The 20,914-nt window shown below is 35.2% G+C and overlaps 1 long non-coding RNA gene across 1 annotated transcript in view; it reads left to right on the forward strand.

Moving 5' to 3' along the window:
* The window catches only part of LOC110257033 (uncharacterized), a 499,783-nt gene extending 493,528 nt beyond the window's left edge, over positions 1-6,255 (forward strand). The window contains exon 5 of the long non-coding RNA XR_014829230.1: positions 6,124-6,255. This is a non-coding gene — a long non-coding RNA (uncharacterized LOC110257033). The remainder of the gene's footprint in view (positions 1-6,123) is intronic.
* Positions 6,256-20,914: the final 14,659 nt, after the last annotated feature.

Genomic DNA, 20,914 nt, shown 5'->3' on the forward strand with positions numbered 1-20,914 from the left:
ACTTTTTTACATCTTTATTTGGAAATGAATACAGAGAAGTATTCAGAGAAAAAATCATAATTTTTCATTGCCTCTTTTATGACATAAATGACAAACTGGTGGGGGAAGAACCATTAAAGGAGTTTGATACAATGAAATTTATAAGTGTGAATTATTTACCTCTCTTGATCCCAAACATGGAAAATCTAACATATTGAAATAGTTGAAGAGTATCACAATACAATTACTAATAGCTTCAAAAATTTTTGCTTTTTACAAAGTACTTTTACATTCAACATTTAATTTGACCACCTTATATTAAATTTAATAACCTGGCATTGTATATTCTCATTTCTAGATAATAGGTGAAGAAAATAAAGCCCAAAGAATCTGAGACTTATTCAAGTCACATGGATGATAACTTATAAGTCTTATAGCCGGGACATAAAATTTTTGACACCAAGTCCAGGGGATTTCTTATTATTAGTTCCTCTCATTATTTTATACTGTGAATCTATGGAGAAAACTCACAAATAATTCTTGGAGTATGTATAATAACACCTGGTATTCCTGAAACAATAAACATGTAAGTCATGGCTTAAACAATACCAATAAAAATCTTGACAAGCCCTTTTCATATTAACCTATAAGAACATAGACCAAAATATCTGACATTTTCAATAAGTCATTGAGGACTTTCACCCTCTTGTCTACAATTAATCAAATGGGTGGTTTCCAAATGAAAATTGATCCGAAAATGTTTCATGCGATGCTTGCAAAAAAACTAAAATTACTTTCGAAGGTTCCAAAAATAACTTATTCCTAAAGTACTTGAGTTTTAATTCAATACTTGTCTACTCATCAATAAATCTTGTTATACAGCCTGAAAATATCTTAGTACTTCATATATGTCCCCAATGGGACATTAATGAGACTTAATGTGCTTTCAAAAGGACCTATTTCATGGCAAATTTGTCTACCTTATGCCTGCAGTTACCAAGTCTTCGATGACAACCTATTGCCTACAAAATCAAGTCTTATCAAATTATTTCCTACAACTTTGAAAACTTTATGATATCAAGATTATCATATCAATTGTTTGAGTCCTCCATGAATTTTGCTATAGTTTCTTATACATAATAAGAGTTGTAAATAAAATGTTTAGATCATTTCCAGTTTAAGAGTGATATCTTTGAAGTGGGATTCTTCTTTTTGTTTTTTTTCTTTTGTCTTTTTAGGGCCACATCTGCGGCATATAGAGGTTCCCAGGCTAGGGGTCTAATCAGAGCTATAGCCGCCGGCCTATGCCACAGCCACAGCCTTGCAGGATCCAAGCTGTGTTTGCAACCTACATCACAGCTCACGGCAATGTGGGATCCTCAACCCACTGAGCGAGGCCAGGGATTGAACCTGCAAACTCGTGGTTCCTAGTTGATTTGTTTCTGCTGCACCACGATAGGAACTCCTTATGTGATTTTTGAAGTCATGATTGATTTTTACGTAGCCAGTTATCCTCTCTCCCTCCACTTTTTTTCACCAATAGTGTATAGGAAGATGGCAAGTAAGATTTAAAGCTGTAGTCTGTGGTTATTGGATAAAAGAAGTGAGTTATGTGATCTCAATCTATGACATGTGGCAATGTTGTTAAAAATCCAGCAATGGAGTTAGACATTGTGAAGAATAAAATACACTATTATGCAATATCCATAACCCAAGAAATTTAGATTTTTAATTCAGAAAAAAATGTGATGTTTCTTTCCAATTATAAAACTATTTTGTTTTATTTTTTTTTAATTTCAAAATAAAAATGCATTGGATCATAGTCTGTAGGCTTCTTCAAGGCAATTTTATATTTCTTAGCATGAATAAAGGGAGGATTTGTAAAAAATAGTTTTAAAAATTCTACTGCCTTCTTTTGGTTGTCAGCATTTCCCTGATACTGATAATCATGTCACATAAAACACCAGGATGTAAGAAATTTGACTTCATAAAGACAAAAATCTTCCCCAATCCCAGACTTCTCTCTTAGTTCTAAAAGCAGTGTGCTTGTCACACATACCTTGGCTGCATTTGGTAAAGGAAGTGGCAAGGGATCCTGACAAATCCATCCCTCCTGCTGTAAGAGCTCACCTCCTCCTGAGCCTGAAGGTAGTTTTTAAAATTAACCCCCCATTGTTAGTGTGCCTCTACTTGGTGGTGGATGTAACAAATCAGTGGCAGTTGAATTAGAATTCTTTGCCCTTGACACTTCAAAGTACTGCTCAGCCCAGTGCGTTAATGGATATTGCAATGGCATATTACAGCATCCTGATTTCCGAATACTTTTACACTTAAGAACAGAGTGACAGGACACTTTAAGTCATCAACCAGTAAAGATTTCTCCACTCATGCCTTGAAAATGGGAATAAATGTGCAAATCTATACAATTTTGCTTCCCTTCCCATCTATCTTGTCAAAATGAAAATCGGCATGGGAATCAAGTCAAATGTACTTCAGCAGATTAGAAAGGAATAATGTATATTTTTCCTCTTGAGTCACACAGAGCAACTATCACTTCCTGCTGTGCCAATTTGTCTTGGGCTAGTGATTCTGAAGGTGAAACTTTGAAGGTCCTATGAGTGAATGAGAAGCCAGTACTATAACAGGGTAAAATAAACACAGAAAGAGCAATGTGCGGATAAAATAAGGTATGCAAAATAAAATGTAGACTGAATTTCTTTCTTTCTTTTTTTTAACCTTCAAGAGAATACAGTGTTCTCTTGAATACTATGAGAATTAATTAAAAGAGAGGCTGTAAAATTATACATAATTTTTTTCTAATTAAAAAAATCAGGAAAGCCATATAATTATTCTGGAGTCTTTACTAGAATGAATGCTGTTATTTGGTCTCAAGTCATCCTATATCTCCTTTGTGTATGGTGGTATGTGGTGGGGGCTAGGGGGTGTATGAGAAGGAAAGAAAGAGGTAACTGATGAATAAAACTTGAACTATTTGAAGAAAGAATTTTGGTCAGTGTCAAAAGCCAAATGTGATTCACAGTAAAAACTACTCATTCGTCACCCTGCCTACATGTTTGCTTTCTCCACTAACACTGTTATATTCCCTTTAGTCCACCCTACCACCATGATAATTTACTCACTCTTGTATAGCTCCTTATTCTTTTTCAAGGAAATAACATGCTTCTCTCAGTTCTAAGCCCAGACGTAGGCTTTTTTTTTTTTTTTTTTAGAAAGCATTGGCATATTCAGAGTGTAGGAAAGATAATTCTTAATTATGTTTGCTTTTATGAGATCACTTTTTAAAATTCATCAGGGTGACCTACATTGAAGACCGAAAATGTTATACTTTGCCCGCACGCTTTGGGACTCACCAGCAAGTCAGGTTGTCCAGGGAAATCTCATTACTGTAGGATTCACTGCCCAAGCAACTATTAGCAGAGAGAAAGCAAGGAGAAAAGTAACCCAGGTGACTGTCTGCAAATTGACACAGATTAACAGTTCTTTGTCCAGAATCCTGATGGAATACTGGAGAACTGCAGAAAGTCATTTTCAGATTAAACATTGAGAATAGAGCTAAAAGATGATACATAGACATGCATGAATTATGAGAGCCACACAACTAGAACACTGCTAAGTAAAATTAATTTGATCCAAGACTACAGCACTAGGAATGGTTTTAAACAAGCTCTAGCATGTTTCTGCTGATGAAAATTTATTTGATTGAGAACTTATTAAACCATTTGATTAAATGGGCAAAGCTCTATGAGATTGTGGAATCTTATACATAACCACAGGTTTATCTTTTTCTCATTGTATTCAACTGGGGACACTAATTGAATTCATCCACAAAACACTGGATTTTATTCTAGATAGAGTTGGTTTCTTTCCAAGAATCAATTCCCATTTTAAAAGTAGGCCTAAAATATCTGGGTTTCAGCCATATGTTTCTGAGAGGAAGGTGATTAAAATGGTTTCTAATCCCATGATGAATATTTTTCTCACAATTCTTACATTCCACCTCGAAGGGGCAAGACAAATCACACTTCTGAATGACAGGTTTCTGAGAAGGTTATTTGAAAACATGTAATCTAAAACAAATCCCAATGTGTATAAAAAGAATTTGAAAAAAAACATAAGCTTAATATGGACTTATATACAACATTAAGGTAATAAAATGATATTTATCTATGGAAAGATAAGGGTGTATACTCTGGAATTTTGACTGTTTCAGTTAAATTAAGAATTTTTTAACTTGTGATCACTAAGAATTTGGAATTCTTCTTGCAGTTAAACTTACTGCTGAATCTTTACTTCCAATGATATTTCAAAGTGTAAGTTTGTGATACCAACTAAGAATATCTGCACTTTTGAAGAAGGAGCAGAAGTGAAATGACAAGTTTCCCCATGGGCGCCCAACTCTGAAGAGTAAAAAACACACCTATCAGAACCAAAACCACATGCTCAAACATATGAATGATATAAGACACTTTAATAAACAATGATCTGCCAAAAGTTTGTGCAGTCATTTTTAATTTCCATAGTTATATAATACTTACAAGGAGCCCTGATCTTTCTATTGGTGATTACTCAGCATCTGCACATTAAAATACAGGCATCTACTACACTTGTTTTTGCATTTTATATCCATTACATTTGCTACTTAAATTTCAATCTTTAAGTACTAGTACATAAATCTAACCATGCAAGACAGGTGACTTAGCAGGTGTGATTGTTCTTTGTATTTTCTTTCTGTAGAAAAGCACTAAAGGAATTTCATTCTATGGTGCATATTCTTATATAAGAAATTGGGAAATCAAATTGGCCTCAAGTGGAAGAAATTTAAATATCATAACCAACCTACAAAAAAATACTATTTCCATATTACAGATGACAAAATCAAAGATAAGAGAAATCATCATACTCAATGAAATCTAACCAATAAGGAAAGCAAAGCAGGAAGGCTACAATGTAATCACAGGGCTATAGACTCTGAAAACAGCTAAAAATAATGAGGTTGAATTGATTGACATTTCTCATTTAGGGCAAAGCAACTTCATATGCAACTGATACATGTTGAAATTCCAAGTAAAAGATTTGCTTGCACAAAAGATAAATAGTTTAGAAAATGTACTGTACAACATATAAGGTGATCAACCAACCAGATTTGCCTAGAACTAAGAAGGTTTCCAGTACACAAGAGTTCCAGTGCTACAATGGGGAAAATCCCAGTAAAATGAGGATGAGTTATTCACCCTACTATTCTAATTTCCTTTGCTATATTGATTTGTTGAAGACTGAAGATTTAGCAGGTGGGAAATTGTATACATTGAGGACCTTAATTTATGTGGACATAAATTTATGAGATTGGTTCACAGTTTCATGTGATTCATCACTGCAAGAATATGCACATCTCCCCAAGTCTGATTTAGTTCTAAAAAGATGTAACTATGTATTTACCCACCTGGAATTCCCTGTGCTCACCATTTTTAGAAGTATGCACAAATATCTTTACATAGATATTAAAATTTTATTGTTATAAATAAATACCTGTATGCAGATATTAATCTCATATTGTTTTATCTTTTTTATTTCACTAGAGCAAGGGCTTTCACTTTTTTTTTTACCACAACCCACAGTAAGAAATGAATTTAATAATGCCTCTCAGAACTCGGATCATATATAACTATTACAAATGTCTCATAGAGCATTTCAATGTTCGTTATATGTTTATCTATGGCCTGAGGCTCTGGTTCTCAAGCTGTAGAGAAAATGAACATCACCTTGGGACATGTTAAAGTTAGCAATATCATGACACATCACAGAGACCTTTATTCTGGGCCTGATTATGAGCTAGGACCTAGAAACTGGATTTTAACAAGTGAGGAGAACACTTGTTCTCTTGCCACCATTTCAGGACTATAGTCCTGAGCTGTCCCACAGATTCTACACAGTCATTGACTTATTTTTGTGTTATTTAGTTATTCAGCAAACTAGTATGTGCCTCAAACTGTGAGAGATATAGAGATTCACATTGCTGGACCATAGTTTAAAGAAATGCAAAAGTTGGAATAGAATATTATAACTCATTTAAAAAGTTATATGAGTGGTCAGTGCAAGATTTGATTTGTTTTCTCTGACCATCAGGTAACCATTAAAGAAATGGATGCAAAAAAAAAAAAAAAAGAGAGATACCATTTATTGCTGACTATGAAGATTGCTTTGGTGTGAAGGGGGCAAGGGTGAGACAACCTTCAAGAGGCTGTTGAAACAACCCAGGTAAGGAATGATTGGTTAATGTACTAAAGAGCCGAACTGAAAATGGCTGTGGGTGCTCAGGACACAACAAGCAACAAGAAGCATAATTTCTCATTGTTTAATAGGCGAGGTAGACAAGCAGATGGTCATCCCAATGCAGAGCAACATGCTCTGTGCTAATGGTATTTGTAAGTTACAGTGATTGCAAAACTCAGCGACCCACTCAGAAACACTCTGGTATGCATGGAAACTCTGTCTCAGAGCAAGAATTAGAGGGGCTGTGGATGAACATTTGACCCCCAAATCAAGGTGACTGGAAAATCAGATGAGCTAAGAATCTTAAATTACCTTTTAATAAATGTCAGGATATAATGCCATTTAACATTGCAATAGATTAGAGACAAAGAAAGCGTAACTTCTTTGTTACATCTTCAACAGTGAAACCCATAGGATTTAAATCTAGATTTAGTAAAGGATGATACAGTATTTTTCTAATTTTTAAAATAATCTTCTTATAGTCTATATATAACAGAATCATTTGTTGAAAATCCTTAGGACCTTCTCTAAGATAATCTAGAGATTGATGACTCTCCTCCCTCTGACATTCCTGTTCAATTAGGTAGAGGTCAGGGAGACATCTGCTTCATATTTCACTGATGAGTATTAAGGACTTCAGTGGAAATGAAGTCCCTTAATTTTAGATCATAACACACAAAAGCAAATTCACTTTTCACTTATTTAAAAAAGTGACAGTTAGTTGACTTTTTCCACCAGTTCTTCATTTTACCTTTTGACAAAATTCTTTCCTTATTATTTTTTGCCTTATTTTGTTAGTTTTAGCTACCCTCTTCAACCATCCCATTTACCCTCTTTATATATAGCTTGACTCTGGATGAAATGCAATGGAGGGTCTCATTAAATGCTGAGCAGCCAGTTTTGACAAACTCTTTCTTCACACAAGTTACACAAGAGAAATACATAATATAATTTTTATGGTTGACTGCCTTGAGAAAAGTTAGCATACCAGAAGCATAATTCATTCAAGGAAAAAAAAAAAACCTCTTTAGCTGAATTATTACCTGAGTGCAGCTCTGTAGCTAGAAATAAAGTTTGAAAGCTTCTGTGCACATAAGACGCACAAATGGATTTGGGTCATCAGTAACGTGACTAAGTTCAGAATCAGGGTATTAAGGGATTTCCCTGTAACTAGCAATAATGGTATTCTTTTTGCTCTGTCTCTGATGTGACAGAGTCCCTATCCTACACTTTATGTATGCCACATCATTATAATCCTGATAGTACTGTCATATGAGTATTATTATCCCCACTTACACCTGAGACAGCTGAGAATCAGAAAGGTTAAATAACTTTCACAGGGGTACATCACTGGTAAATTCTATAGCCAAGTCTTTTCCTAAGTTCCTGTGAAATTTTACTTCTCATCCTAACTAGAGTGTTTGTTTATCATTACAAGGGTGCTTGTAAAGGTCTATTTGATGTTTTTCATGTTGCTTGTCAGTGCAAGCAAGAGAGAGTACTGAAAGTATTGCAATAGGTAATCTGCTCCAAAGAAAAGCAATCAAAAGGTTTTAGTCTCAAATTCCATGCAGTGGTTATACTAATAGGGCAGTAGATGAGGAGGAGTATGGGAGCCAGAACTGATGCTGATGCTAATTTTCAAACACATGAGCATGTATATTCTTGCCAGATCATTTATTTTCTGTTGTTTGCAAAGTCTAATTGTATCACACTACAGAGTGTGAAATGCTAAGTAAAATGTGTCTTTGCCATATCTATCTATATATGAAAAGAGCTTTGATTTTCTCAATCCAGTATTTGCATAGATCCAATATAGTTATAAAAACAGAATCACACTGCTAAGGACTTTTAAGAAAGTCATTTAGCAAGTAAATGAGAAATAAATATGGGACCTATAGCTTGGAATATATTATGCATTTTTTTCTACTGATTCCCAGGTTACTCCCTTTAACCGTCTAATTTATTACCTCATCTGTATTAGGACTTTTTATTGCAAGAAGTAAACTTAGTTATTCTTAAGGGGAAAAAAAAGGAAGGAAAGTGGTTAGATACCAGAAGAAAAATGAAACCTCAAAATGTTAAGATGCCCGGCACTTAGATTAGTACTAATTAATCTCTCATCTCCATCGCTTTCTATGATCCCGGCATACTCTTTATCTGTAAATTTTTTTCTGATATTCAGCCCACTTGGCAAGCAGAAGATAGTCATGCAACAGTCCCAAGTTTATATGTCCCTAAAGTAACAACATAAAGGAACCGATATTCTTAGTACTACGTTCAAATTTTCTTGAAGATGCACACCAATTTCCTCATTTTATTCAGATCTTCATTCTTGAACCAATTATTGTGATCATGTGCTCATAAAATAGAAACATGATTTGGGTTTCCCATTTAGGTTCTGAGGTTAATTGAGAATCACCCTCAACATAGCAAATACAGTAAAAATGATCTGTTTCACCTTCTTTTGTTGACTAATGACCTCTATGCCCAAAATGTCTTCTTGTTTTCCCAGTTCCTACAAATATGTTTGTAATAAACAATATCTGATTATATTTCTCCCTCCACAGGAGGGAATCGACACAGTTGATGGGATCACCTTAGCTTTCTTATTTAACTGACAAAAATGGATCACAGCATGACATTTAGATAGTGGAAACTGATGTCAATTAGAAAAGATTAAATTACTCACACTGACATATTGCTGAGATTAGAGAAATTTTGCTTTTGTCACTTATTAGCTTATGCCTTATTTCCAGTTTACAAAATCCATGCATATGAGCCCTAAAACTAACCATTAAGTTCATACTACTTCTCATGTTTTTGTGTAATTATCTTGTTTGCTGTTAACTGAAGAAATTAAGGTCATTTGCTTTTATACTGTAAACCTCTTGAGAAAAGGGGGCAGCATTCAAATGGTTTTTAATAAATACTTATGTACTTCCTACAAGAAGGACTCAGTATCTTCAGCAAAGATATTTCCTCTAGGCTGAATGGATGACTTTTGGGGATCTTATAGAAGCACTGGTCTGAGCAGTGTCTACTTTCACTTGATCATATTCATTCATTCACATTCCCCAGGTGTCAGCTGCTTTCCTGCCACCATCACCTTAGGACGAGAGCACAGAATTTGATAACCAACCACTTAAACATATATATCACCTATTCTGTGAAATATCCAAAAGAAAGTTTAAATTCAAAATTCACTTTTGTCTCTCTGCTATAGACCATTCACCAAAGTTATCCTTTCCTTTTTTACTTAGCTTTCAACTTGTATAACATTTCTTTCTGCAGTAATGTGATCTAGTGATTTTATGTAAATTAGATAACAGTAAGTGCATACACTTGAAGGAAGGGAAGCTATGAACAGAGTTATTCATGCAGATTCAGGCCTTGAAGTGCCTTCTCGTACACAGTGAAAAAAGTTACACATTAGCTTAAAAATTAAACTTTGTTCTCTTTATACTCTAGTTCTCTATATATCCAGTAAATATGTCCACATAAGTATCACAATCTACTGTCCTGCTTTTATAATCACCATAGGATACAAAGAATGATTTTTGCTGGCCTCATGTCATACTGGGTTCTGGAAGAGCACACATGGTGGCAGCTCTGAGTTCAAGGCAACACTGATCCTCCAGTTCCCAACAGCAGCTGCGGAGAGACTTTCAAACCCAGAAGAGCATTAGAAGATATCTGCAGTTAACACATTATAACCAAACTTTATGCTCTATAATTTAAGGCCAACTTTGGAATGGGAAAAAGTTTGGCGACAACTTTTATTTTGTGGATTGTTGTACACATGAAGATGAGACGAGATTATTAGGAAAAAGAGAAGTTCAATATTTAAATATAAAGACTCAAGACACGTTTCATAGAAATTCAAAATAACAAAATAATATACCACCATATTCCAAAAAAACAGGTCAGTGAGAGTAAGTGGCTGCTATTAGAAAAGTGTGACTGTTAAAGACAATGGAGGGCCAAAGCCACTCTCTTTCCACCATCTGGCTCTAAATTGTGGCTGTTAGTTAGGTAACTTCAGTAGGAAGTAGAAAGGGAGTGGCTTCAGCTTCTTTAAGGGAATAAGACATGACAGGATAGTTTTAACCAGAAACACGAGCTCATCATGAGAGGGCTAGGATTATTTCATAATGACTCGATGAATGACTAAAGATCAAATTCCTAACAAGGGGAAAACTGAAAAAAATTTGTGTACTAGAATTTGAGCAGTAATTCATAGTTATATGGAAGTTGGCATAAAGATTGGATGTAGTCTCCTGGAACTACTATGGGCTGGAAGTGTCAATTGTCAAGAGCAAAGGGGGAAGAAGTATTTCAGGGATGAAATGTTAGCAGTACATAATTTCATAATTTTTGTGACGTTCAAAGTCATCAGACACGTTAAACTCATAAAATACATGGCTTGTGTGTTTGGGTTTTTTGTTTGTTTGTTGTTTGTATTATATCTGGTGAAAGTAAAAACCTTATACCACATCGTGTGGAACATAATTCAAAGGAAAGGAAGAAGAGGCATCAGAGGAAGGTTAGAGAATGATAGTCAAGCTCTGGATTTAAAAACCTTATACCACATTGTGTGGAACATGATCCAAAGGAAAGGAAGAAGAGGCATCAGAGGAAGGTTAGAGAATGATGGTCAAACTCTGGATTTAATAAGCCATGAAGCTGGGGGTTTGAGTCAAGCAGGTAGCAGTGCAATGACAACTAGAGATTCCAAGTGACATGCACTTTTCACATAACTTGCCCATGTTCTCTTGATTAGTACTAAGGCCTTCCAAGATCCAAAAATGCTAGTTTATCATAACCAAACTTGATGATTCTGGAGAAATATGTAATTTTCCCAGCTCCTTCATGTAATTCTCAATCTTAACCACAAATTAGACTTAACTAGGAAGTTCTTTGAAAAATTTCAATGCCTGAGCCTCTCTCCAAAATAATTAATCTTTCTGGGTAGTACTTGGGCAACAGGATTTTTTCCCCAAGCTCCCTGTGTGATTATGAAGCCCAATCAAAGTTGAATGCCCTCCTGACCTAGAAGCTCTGAATTTCCTCTCAGCAGTTACAGCCATAACATTTAACCTGGATAAATGAAGGTGACATTGTCACAATAACTGGAATTTTTCCATGTATGCTATCATTCATTCATTCATTGTATCACTTTAACTAATAGCTACTACATTTCTTTTAGTTCATCAGTATTGTATTTGATACTGAAAATGATGAACAAAATTCTTAGCACCAGACTTAGTGGAATTGATAGTATTATGGAGGAAATATATGGGTCAAATAGTCACTAAAATAAAGATTTAATCACAAATTATAATACATGTTATAAAGGAAAGGCATAGGTTTTTATGGGAATATAATAAAGATCTCTGATTTAGATTAGTGAGGGAATGAGAATAATTTCTATGAAATTTTTTAAGCACAGACCTGAAGAGATGAGATATGAGCTATTTAAAAAGGGATGGGAAGTAAGGGGATTCTGGGTAGAAAAATGGTCTTGTAAAAATCCTGGAATAAGAAAGCAGCCACATATGTGAGGATATGGAAGAGAGGGCGCTATGTTGGAAGCAGAGAGGATGATGAAAGACTAGTAAGGTATGAGTTGGAGAAGCAGCAGATGCCAGCTAATGCAGGGCTTGGAGTCCTTGCTAAAAATTTAGACTTTAAATTGTTATTTTTGTCTTTGTAGTTGTTTATTCTGTAGCACACCACTAAAAGTGTTTTAAGTGGTGGAGACCATGATCTAATTTTCAAGCTCAAAGATTATTCTGACATTCTGGCTGTTGTCTGAACAATGATTTCAAGAGGGGCAAGTCTGAAGTAAGATTGGTTCTTAGACAATTGCACTAGTTTAATCATAAGAGGATAATAATATGAATATAAGAGAGCTACAGAAAAAAAAATGGGTAAACTTGAGTTTATCCATTTGCTGTCTATGAGACATGAGGAAGTTGCTTCAGCTCTCTATGCCTCAATATATTCATCTGTAGAATGAGGACAATGCTGTTTCTTTCTTAATGTCTAAACAAATATGTAGCAGGTAACTATTGATCTCCAAATATCCACCAGAAAAAAATTTTGATCTAGTTAAACTCAGTTTAGCAGACTTACTAAAGGGAGAACAATCACCATGGCAGTCTTGGTATTTCCTTAAAAGAGACATGACTGAGGAAGGCATTTATGTCATTTTAGGGCATGAGTTGAGTGATTTTAAGGTGGATCTTGCAAGTCTAGAAACTGGTTTGGATTGGGCATGTTTTATGACTTAAACGGCTCTGATTGATGGACATAACAAGGTGGAGTAATTCTTCATTGAGCAGTTACTCTTGAGGGGTGAACTATGAGAGCTGATTCACAGTCTTATCTTTCAAGGCAAGCAGCTAGTTTTTGTTGTCATTTTGTCAGCATTGTTTGACATATGTATGGGAAACAATGCCCATGCCAGAATTGTTTAAATATATGAACAGGTAGTGCTTCCAATTCCTTGTAAGATGTTCATATGCATGAATGAGAAGTTAGAATTCACTAGGATTCTTGGAAATCTTTGACAATATGTTATTCTTTGTTTTTCATAACAATTTGTGTTTTGAAGTAATTAAGGGTTACCATAATTATGGAGAGTGGATTATTTTCTGTATTATGCATATATTAAACATTTCAGTTTTTTAAGGACATAATGAAAAGTGCATTGTAACTAAAATAAACCAATATACTGAGACATTGTATATTTCATTAACATCCAAATTGATCTCTGATATATATATACTTCAAAAAGAAGGAAATATAAAAAAATTAGTGTCAAATATTTTTAGAAGTTAATATTTTTAAAAGTTGATAAACAAACATTTAATATTTAAATCTTGTTATTCTTAAAATGTAATTTTAGAGCACACAAGCATTATTATCTTTGTTGCTGAAACTTGGACTCTGTCCACCAGTGCTGAATAGAAATGCAGAGACAGAGTTTTGGGTGAATGAGAAATAAAAAGCTTTTATTACTTTGCCAGGCAAAAGAGGCTGAAACAGGCTAATGCCTTAAAGACTGTGCCCCCCCCCCCTTGGGTCAAAAATTGCAGGGAATTTTATACTCTAAAAGGAGAAAAACAGGGTTTCAAATAAGAATCAATGATGGGGCAAACATGCATTCTTCTTTCTCTTGGGGCATCTCAGTCATCGAAGCTGGCATCAGGAGATTTTGGAATGATCCTGGTGGTGGTCTTCTGGGTTATTGCCTAGAATAACTGTACTTGTGAAAAGGGCATATTGATCAGTGAGTAGAACAAACTAGGAATTCCTGAAAAACATCATGTGCTAATAATCTTCAGCCCACAGGCAATTGTGCTCAGGGTGCCTAATCTTTAGCTTATAGGTAGTTGTGTTTAGAATGCAATCAAACAAGGGAGAAGCAAAAGGAAGGGCTCCAAGCTGTTCAGTGTTAAAGTATTCCTTTCTAAAAGAATCATAAGGAATATAACTTTTTTCTTAGGTGTATAAAATATCTACATTATTAATGTGTATGTGTCCCTTGAGGTGGTACCAGGATATTGCCCCAAGTCTGTATTATTTTTGTTTGACTGCTCCTCCCTTGTCTTTGCATTCCCTTCCTTCCCTGATAAGCAGCGGTAAGAACCTGCCCCTTGGAACCCAGAGAAGGCTAGGGAGGCTGAATGAAACCCATTTCCTAAATATAAGAAATCTGGGACACAGAAAGTCTTTTGTGGCCAGGAGCCCCACATGGCCCTGCTCGGTTTCATCTTCAATTTAGGTATGAGGGTACATGATGCTACATATAAACTCATTTTAGTTTTAAACTATGAATATATTTGTCTGCCTTATCTGACTTTGATTTACTGTTAAAATCAATGTTACTTTTGTTAATTCAGATTTTAAATCTGCTTTTATTTCAAATCAGAGTACTGTCCAAAAATATCCACAATCTGTTTCTCCTTGAATCTCTTCTGTTATTTACAAGTAACTATAGGCTAAGGCAAATATGTAAACAGAAAATCACCAATGAATAATAATGGGTAATATTAAAATAACACTTACTTCTCTTAGCAAGGCAAGTAGCATGACACAGAGTCACATTTCAAAATTATAAAATTAGAGACTTATTTTGATGCTAAAACATTTCTTGGATTACTCTCTCTCTCTATATATATATATATATAATTTGTAGAAAATGTATAATGCCTGGAGACTTATTAATGTTTACATTTTTATTAGAATAACTTACCATTAGCTGCAGACGAGACCATGAAAACACATTTATAGTATAGCAATGATGGCTATAAGCAAGACTTGGTCATTAGATTTGTGACCAGACCTTTTTCCTGGAAATATCCAGCCTTAAACTCCAACTCTTAGAGACATAGTTCTTGTTTTCTATGCAACGTTGGTGGACTACCTTGAACTACTCTGTTTCTTGTTATGTTTTAATTCTTACAAAAGAATTAGAATACTATGGCAGTTTCCTGATTTCTTGACTGGTATTTTCAGGGATTTAGGATTTGGAAAAATACTTAAATTTCGAAAGAAATGGCTAAAGAATTAGTACCTGGAAACACTAGGCATTGTAAAGGATATTGGCTCCTGTCATTATTTAAAACAAGTTATAGGATGATGGGCTTTTTATTTGTTTATTTGTTTGTTTTCAGTTTTAACAGTTGATGAACATCAAGCACTTAAAATAGTACTTGGGAAACTAGAATTCCAACTGTGGTACAGCGGAAATAAACCCAACTAGTATCCATGAGGGTGCAGGTTAAGGATCCTATGTTGCCGTGAGCTGTGGTGTAGGTCATAGATGTGGCTCGGACCTAGGGTTGCTGTGGCTGTGGCATAGGCCAGCAGCTGCAGCTCCTCTTCAACCCTTAGCCTAGGAATTTGCATATGCTGCACCTGTAGCCCTAAAAAATGCAAAAAAAAAAAAATGCCTCGAAAACATTAAATGCCCATTATTTTATCTGTAATTATTATTATTGGAGCAACTATTTGAATAAAGTGGTCACTTATTGAGGGAAGGATCTGGTTGAAAAAAGAGAGGTAAGGAGAAGAGTTCTATCTGAGGTGTTAGGTTTTAAATGCCTGTGGGATATTCAGCAGGAGATATCAATGAGGTAGTTGGCATGGGTGTGTAGATGATAAAAGTCTAATGTAGAGATATAAATATTACTGCTATGTAAATAGTATTTAAATTCATGAATGAGAATAAGTTCACCCTACCCTATATAAGGAGAGAAGAGGGTCAGACTGAAGTACTGACTGAGATCTCTGGTCACTTGTGTATCCCTGAACTGCATTTTCCACACTTACTGCTTTATCCTTTTAGTACAAATGGGCTGCTTCTTAATTTTTCCTAATAGCAGGGCTTGGTCTTGAAAAATTACTTAGAGTAGTTCCTAATACCTTTCCTAATACTTGCTATTCTCTTTCCTTGAGCCTAAACAACCTGTCCTCAATCCTCTGCTAAGTTCCTGTCCCAATCTGATTGAATTCAGAAATTTGACAATGACCTTGACCTCTGCTCCCTTTTTACCTACTATGCCACATCCACTGCATGGGGCAGTCTTGCCTATTAGTGACGAACTGAAACAAGCCCTTAGTGGCCATATGCTTTTGAATGACTTGTCCTATCTTCCATTTGTATATTTCCTAGACTGCTTTATGGTCATCTACATTATGAATTCAGTGTGATGACAGTCTTCGCACAGGGCGGTTAACTTTTGAGGGAAGGCATTGACTTACCAAGAAAACTCTAAGTGCATTTTGTGTTATTTCTATTTTAAAAATATTTTCTGTACCTTAGCTTTATTAGTGGTATGGAATTATTGACAGAAAGGAGCCAGAAGACTTATGTTGGAATTTAACTAATTAGAGTTTTACTATCAATACACAGTATAATTGTAGATAAATAACAATATTTCTGTTTTTCATCTGAAGACTAAATATAATAACATTGTCCCAGGTGCCTCTAATACATTGTTAGAACAAAACAAACAAAACACAAAAGTGAATGTACTTCACAAATTGTAATTGTTAAATTAATTAAATCTTTTATTGGCATGAGTGATGAATATATTTTCAAAAACTAAATAGTTATTTTCTGTTCTTTATTTATAGTTTTTATGTTTAATGGCATACATAATTCCCTTTAATTTATTTTCTTAAATAAAATAAAATTTTCAAGAACTCTGAGTGTTATGGACCAAACATATTTCTCCAAAAGAAGCCTTACCTCTAATGTATCTTAAGAGATAGGGCCCATAAAGAAGTAATTAAGGTTAAATAAGGTCATAAGTATGGACTAATCCAATACAATTAATGTTTATATGAGAAGAGATATTAGAGATCTCTGTCTCCACATGCACAGAATGAAGAGGTCCTGTGACATTTGACAGTAAGAAGTTTATCTGAAAGTTAGTATGAAGGCTCTCCCCAGAAACCAAACCCTGGTAGACCTGGGTCTGAAACTTCCAGATTTGAGGCATGAATTTCTATTGTCTAAACCACCCAACCTCTAGTACTTTTTTATGGTAGTTTAACCTTATTAATAAACTAAATAATTATGTGTTAAATGACCTTTCTTTGTGCTTCCCAAATTTCTGGTGATATTATTATTATATTGACACAGTATTAAAATTGGGCTTACGTTATATTTCTCATCAGTTGAATGTAATCTTTGAGGGCTGGAATCATATCATATTCAAGTTTGTATCCTCATTATAAAGATAATGTTCAGCATAGTAGGTGCTTAAGTGCCGATTATTCAAGTAATGTAGTCTCTGATTTCTAGGTCTTTTATATGGAAGAGTTTTGTTCTGATTTTATTTGTTGTTTGTTTTTGCATAGTGATGGTTCTGGATCCATTTTTAAGAGATAGTTTTCTTGCTTGTTTGGTTTTTGCTGCTTTGATTTATTTTGCTGACAATGCTTTAATATGACCCACACTTCATGGTGAGTAAAATTTGTTGTTATAAAAATTACATCATAATTGGAGTACCCGTCGTGGCTCAGTGGTTAACGAATCCGACTAGGAACCATGAGGTCACGGGTTTGATCCCTGGCCTCGCTCAGTGGGTTAAGAATCCGGCGTTGTTGTGAGCTGTGGATCCCGCATTGCTGTGGCCTTGGCATAGGCCAGCAGCTACAGCTCCAATTAGACCCCTAGCCTGGGAACCTCTAAATAAATAAAGACCTTGATATGACAGTATATAGATATTCCTAATATCAACTAGATTCTAGCATGGCCACTCCTAAAATCACCTTACACCATGTTCATCACTAAAGGAGTCTCTCCTTATATGTGGTTTTTCTTTCCCTGATTTCAGTTACCCACAGTCAACTGTGGTCAGAAAATATTGAATACACAATTCCAGAAATGACCAATTTATCAATTTTAAAATGCGTACTGTTTTGAGTAGTGCGATGAAATCTGCAGCCGTCCCGATCCAGTGTCCCTGGAACGAGAATTGTCTCCTTGTCCACCGCATCCATCCCATAAGCCTCTGAGTAGCTGTCTTGGCTGTCAGATCTCCTGCTTGCCCATAGTGATGCTTGTGTTCAAGTAATTCTTGTTTTACTTAATAATGACTCAAAATGCAAGAATTGTAAGCCTGGCAATTCAGATATTCTCTAACCATGTCTAATTTATAAATTAAATTTTATCATATGTGAGAATGTATAGGAAAAACATAGTACATACAAAATTTGGTATCATCTGAGGCTTCAGGAATCCACTGGGGTCTTGGAACATATCTCCCATAGATAAGGGGGGGACTACTATACTGTAACTACATAAAGGGAGAGTTTCTTCTTTGCATCAAACTGATATAAAAATAATTGTTTTCTCTTGTTGCCATTCTGACTTCCTTTTTTTTTGCCTTTCAAAGTTACATTTTTCATCTCATAGCAATTATTAAAATAGATCTCCCTGAACTCCTTGTTCTACTGATTTCAACAAGATGAAAATGAAAAATCCATAGGATATTATATAAGACTCTGGTTGAAATTTGCCAAGTTAAGAGTTAATACATCAAGATGATAAAATGTTACAGTTTAGTTCAAGCAAAACTATATAAAAAAAGAGAAGATAGAGTACACGTTATCATACTATACATGGAATTAACTATTTGGAAAGAGAAATAGTAAAGTGATAATTGTTATGATGCTAAAATCTCTGAGCAGAAATTGCCACATTGTTAGCAAAATCAAAATTTCTGATTGGTTTATCAATAAGATTGTAATTTCCTTTGGAGTTCACTGTACTGCCTTCTGAGGTTTTCATTTCTTCTACCTACAGGGAACCTGAATTTCTCTAGGAAGATTCAATGGCCGGACCCCTAGACCAAAGCTCAGGCCCACATTTTGTTTAGATAAACTGAATTTAAAATGATCATGGAAGGCAGTGAGGGAGAAGAGAGGAAAAAGAGAGGAGCTGACAGTTCTGCCTAAGAACTAGAGAAGTTTGCTGTTCAGGAAATAAGCCTGTCTTGTTAGGCAGTTGGAATCCAAGGAAGGTTACAAACATATTACATGCATATATTTGAATCTTGCATATTTTCAGCTCTTGCTAAGTGTTCCTACAAGTCACTGACTAAAATCTGGAAATAAACAGTTCAATTACATCTCAGAAACCAGAGTGTAATCTCTGAGTCACGATAAACTTGGAATAGCCTTGGGAGGGATTTTTAAATATTGGTTAAGGAGGAGTTCCCATTGTGGCTCAGTGGTTAACAAATCTGACTAGGAAGCATGAGGTTGCAGGTTTGATCCTTGGCCTCCCACACTGGGTTAGGGATCCGGCATTGCCCTGAGCTGTGGTGTGGGTCACAGATGTGGCTCGGATCTGGCATTGCTATGGCTGTGGCGTAGACTGGCCAGTGGCTACAGCTCCGATTAGATCTTTAGCCTGGGAACCTCCATATGCCACAGGTGTGGCCCTAGAAAAGACAAAAAAAAAAAAAAAAAAAAAAAAAAAAAGAAATAAATATTGGTTAAGGAGTAGAACACTTGAGGACCAAGGAACTTTTCAGGTATATCTGGGCTTTGTCTGAAGCCCATCACTAACTCAGTTTACTTTCAGCTTTCCTGGAACTCTATTCTGGATGACACATCATTTGACCTGAAAATAATTAAAGATTTTCAGTTTCTCCTCTCTTAGCTTTGTAGTAGAAGTGATGCAGAAGGAGAACTTTCAGGTTTGAACTCACATTTTCCTCTTTTCAAGAGCCACTTGAAACAAAATATATTAATTATTTATAGTTTTGGTAATCTATAATGGTAATCTTAAGGGTTGAGATACAGTGACAGTGCAGTTAATGATCATCTTAAGCCATCTGATCGGCATTTCCGTATGAACATGAGAATGTTGTTTTTATTCATTCTGCTGAATGATAATAGTGAGGAGGATGGAGGCAGAGGTAAATGAACTCTATAGCCATAACCACAAATTTTAAGTGTGGCTAAAAATTTTAAAATTTAAAAATTTCTCCAAACCACTGTAAGTGAATGTATTGCAGTTATTGTACTTTATTGGGAAGAATTCACCTACTAAACCAATGGGTCCTTCCTTCACAAGACTTAAATGAACCCTCAATGTTCACACTATCATTTCTACATGTTCACTTAGAGAATATGAGGAGGGAACACATGTATAATCACCTAATGAGAGCTAAAAAAAGGTACGCTTTATCCTTCCTATTTCCAAATGCCTTTCTCAATTCCCCACTCTTAATTACTATGGGAACTTCAGTGCCCAATTCACAAGGTAAAGAGGATCATGGCTGGAGCTCCGTGTCACATTCTGCCTGTCTTTTTATTGCAGTCAGGGTTGTCCTAGAACATGTTTTGTGTTTTAACATTATTTGTCTCAGTGCCTGCTTTGTACTTGAGCTTCATCGATCCTTAATCTTCCTTCTGGTACTTGTGAGTGGAGGCCTCAGCAAGACACCAGTCCTGGGTTTCATTGCTGCTTGCTCCAGTGTCTGACCATCAGCCTTTTCTCAGCCTTGCTGTATTGCATGCCTCCCCTGAATGACTGCCTTGGCTTTTTCACTTTGATTAATCTACATCTCACTTTTTGTGGGTTGGTCTATAAATTTAAATTCTTATGTTCCTTTCCCTTCAGTTAATAAAGGGAAATCAATTTAACTGTCACACAGTACAATATTTTCTATTCTTCATGCTGTAAGAGTTCTTTTCTTCCAGGGACCAAGAAAGCATCTATTCCTACTAGCAGCCAGCCTGGTTATATCTTAGATATGTTTCTGTGGGAGAATATTTGGTGATCAAACATCAAATCCTAGTCATTACTTTCAGTCAATAACTAAGAAGAAGAATATATTCATATTTTAAGTGAATATTGATAGTCATCGATAAGTAGGAATCTTAAGAATCATATTTCAAGTAACAGAAAATATTTTCAACCTCACTTATCCAAATAAATAAATAAATAAATAAATAAATAAATAAATAAATAAATCTGGCAGTTTGTTGAGTGGGTATTGAATTATCCTTAGAAGAGGGAATGCAACAAGAATTAAAAGCCATATGGGGGAGTTCCTGTTGTGACTCAGTAGTTACAAAGCCAACTTGGATTGAGGGTGAGGGTTTGATC

Source organism: Sus scrofa, chromosome 15 (genome assembly GCF_054392235.1).
Source record: "Sus scrofa isolate SSC_HxYL_T2T_F1_AM1 chromosome 15, Sscrofa_HxYL_maternal_Yorkshire_Landrace_v2.0, whole genome shotgun sequence".
Taxonomy (NCBI): domain Eukaryota; kingdom Metazoa; phylum Chordata; class Mammalia; order Artiodactyla; family Suidae; genus Sus; species Sus scrofa.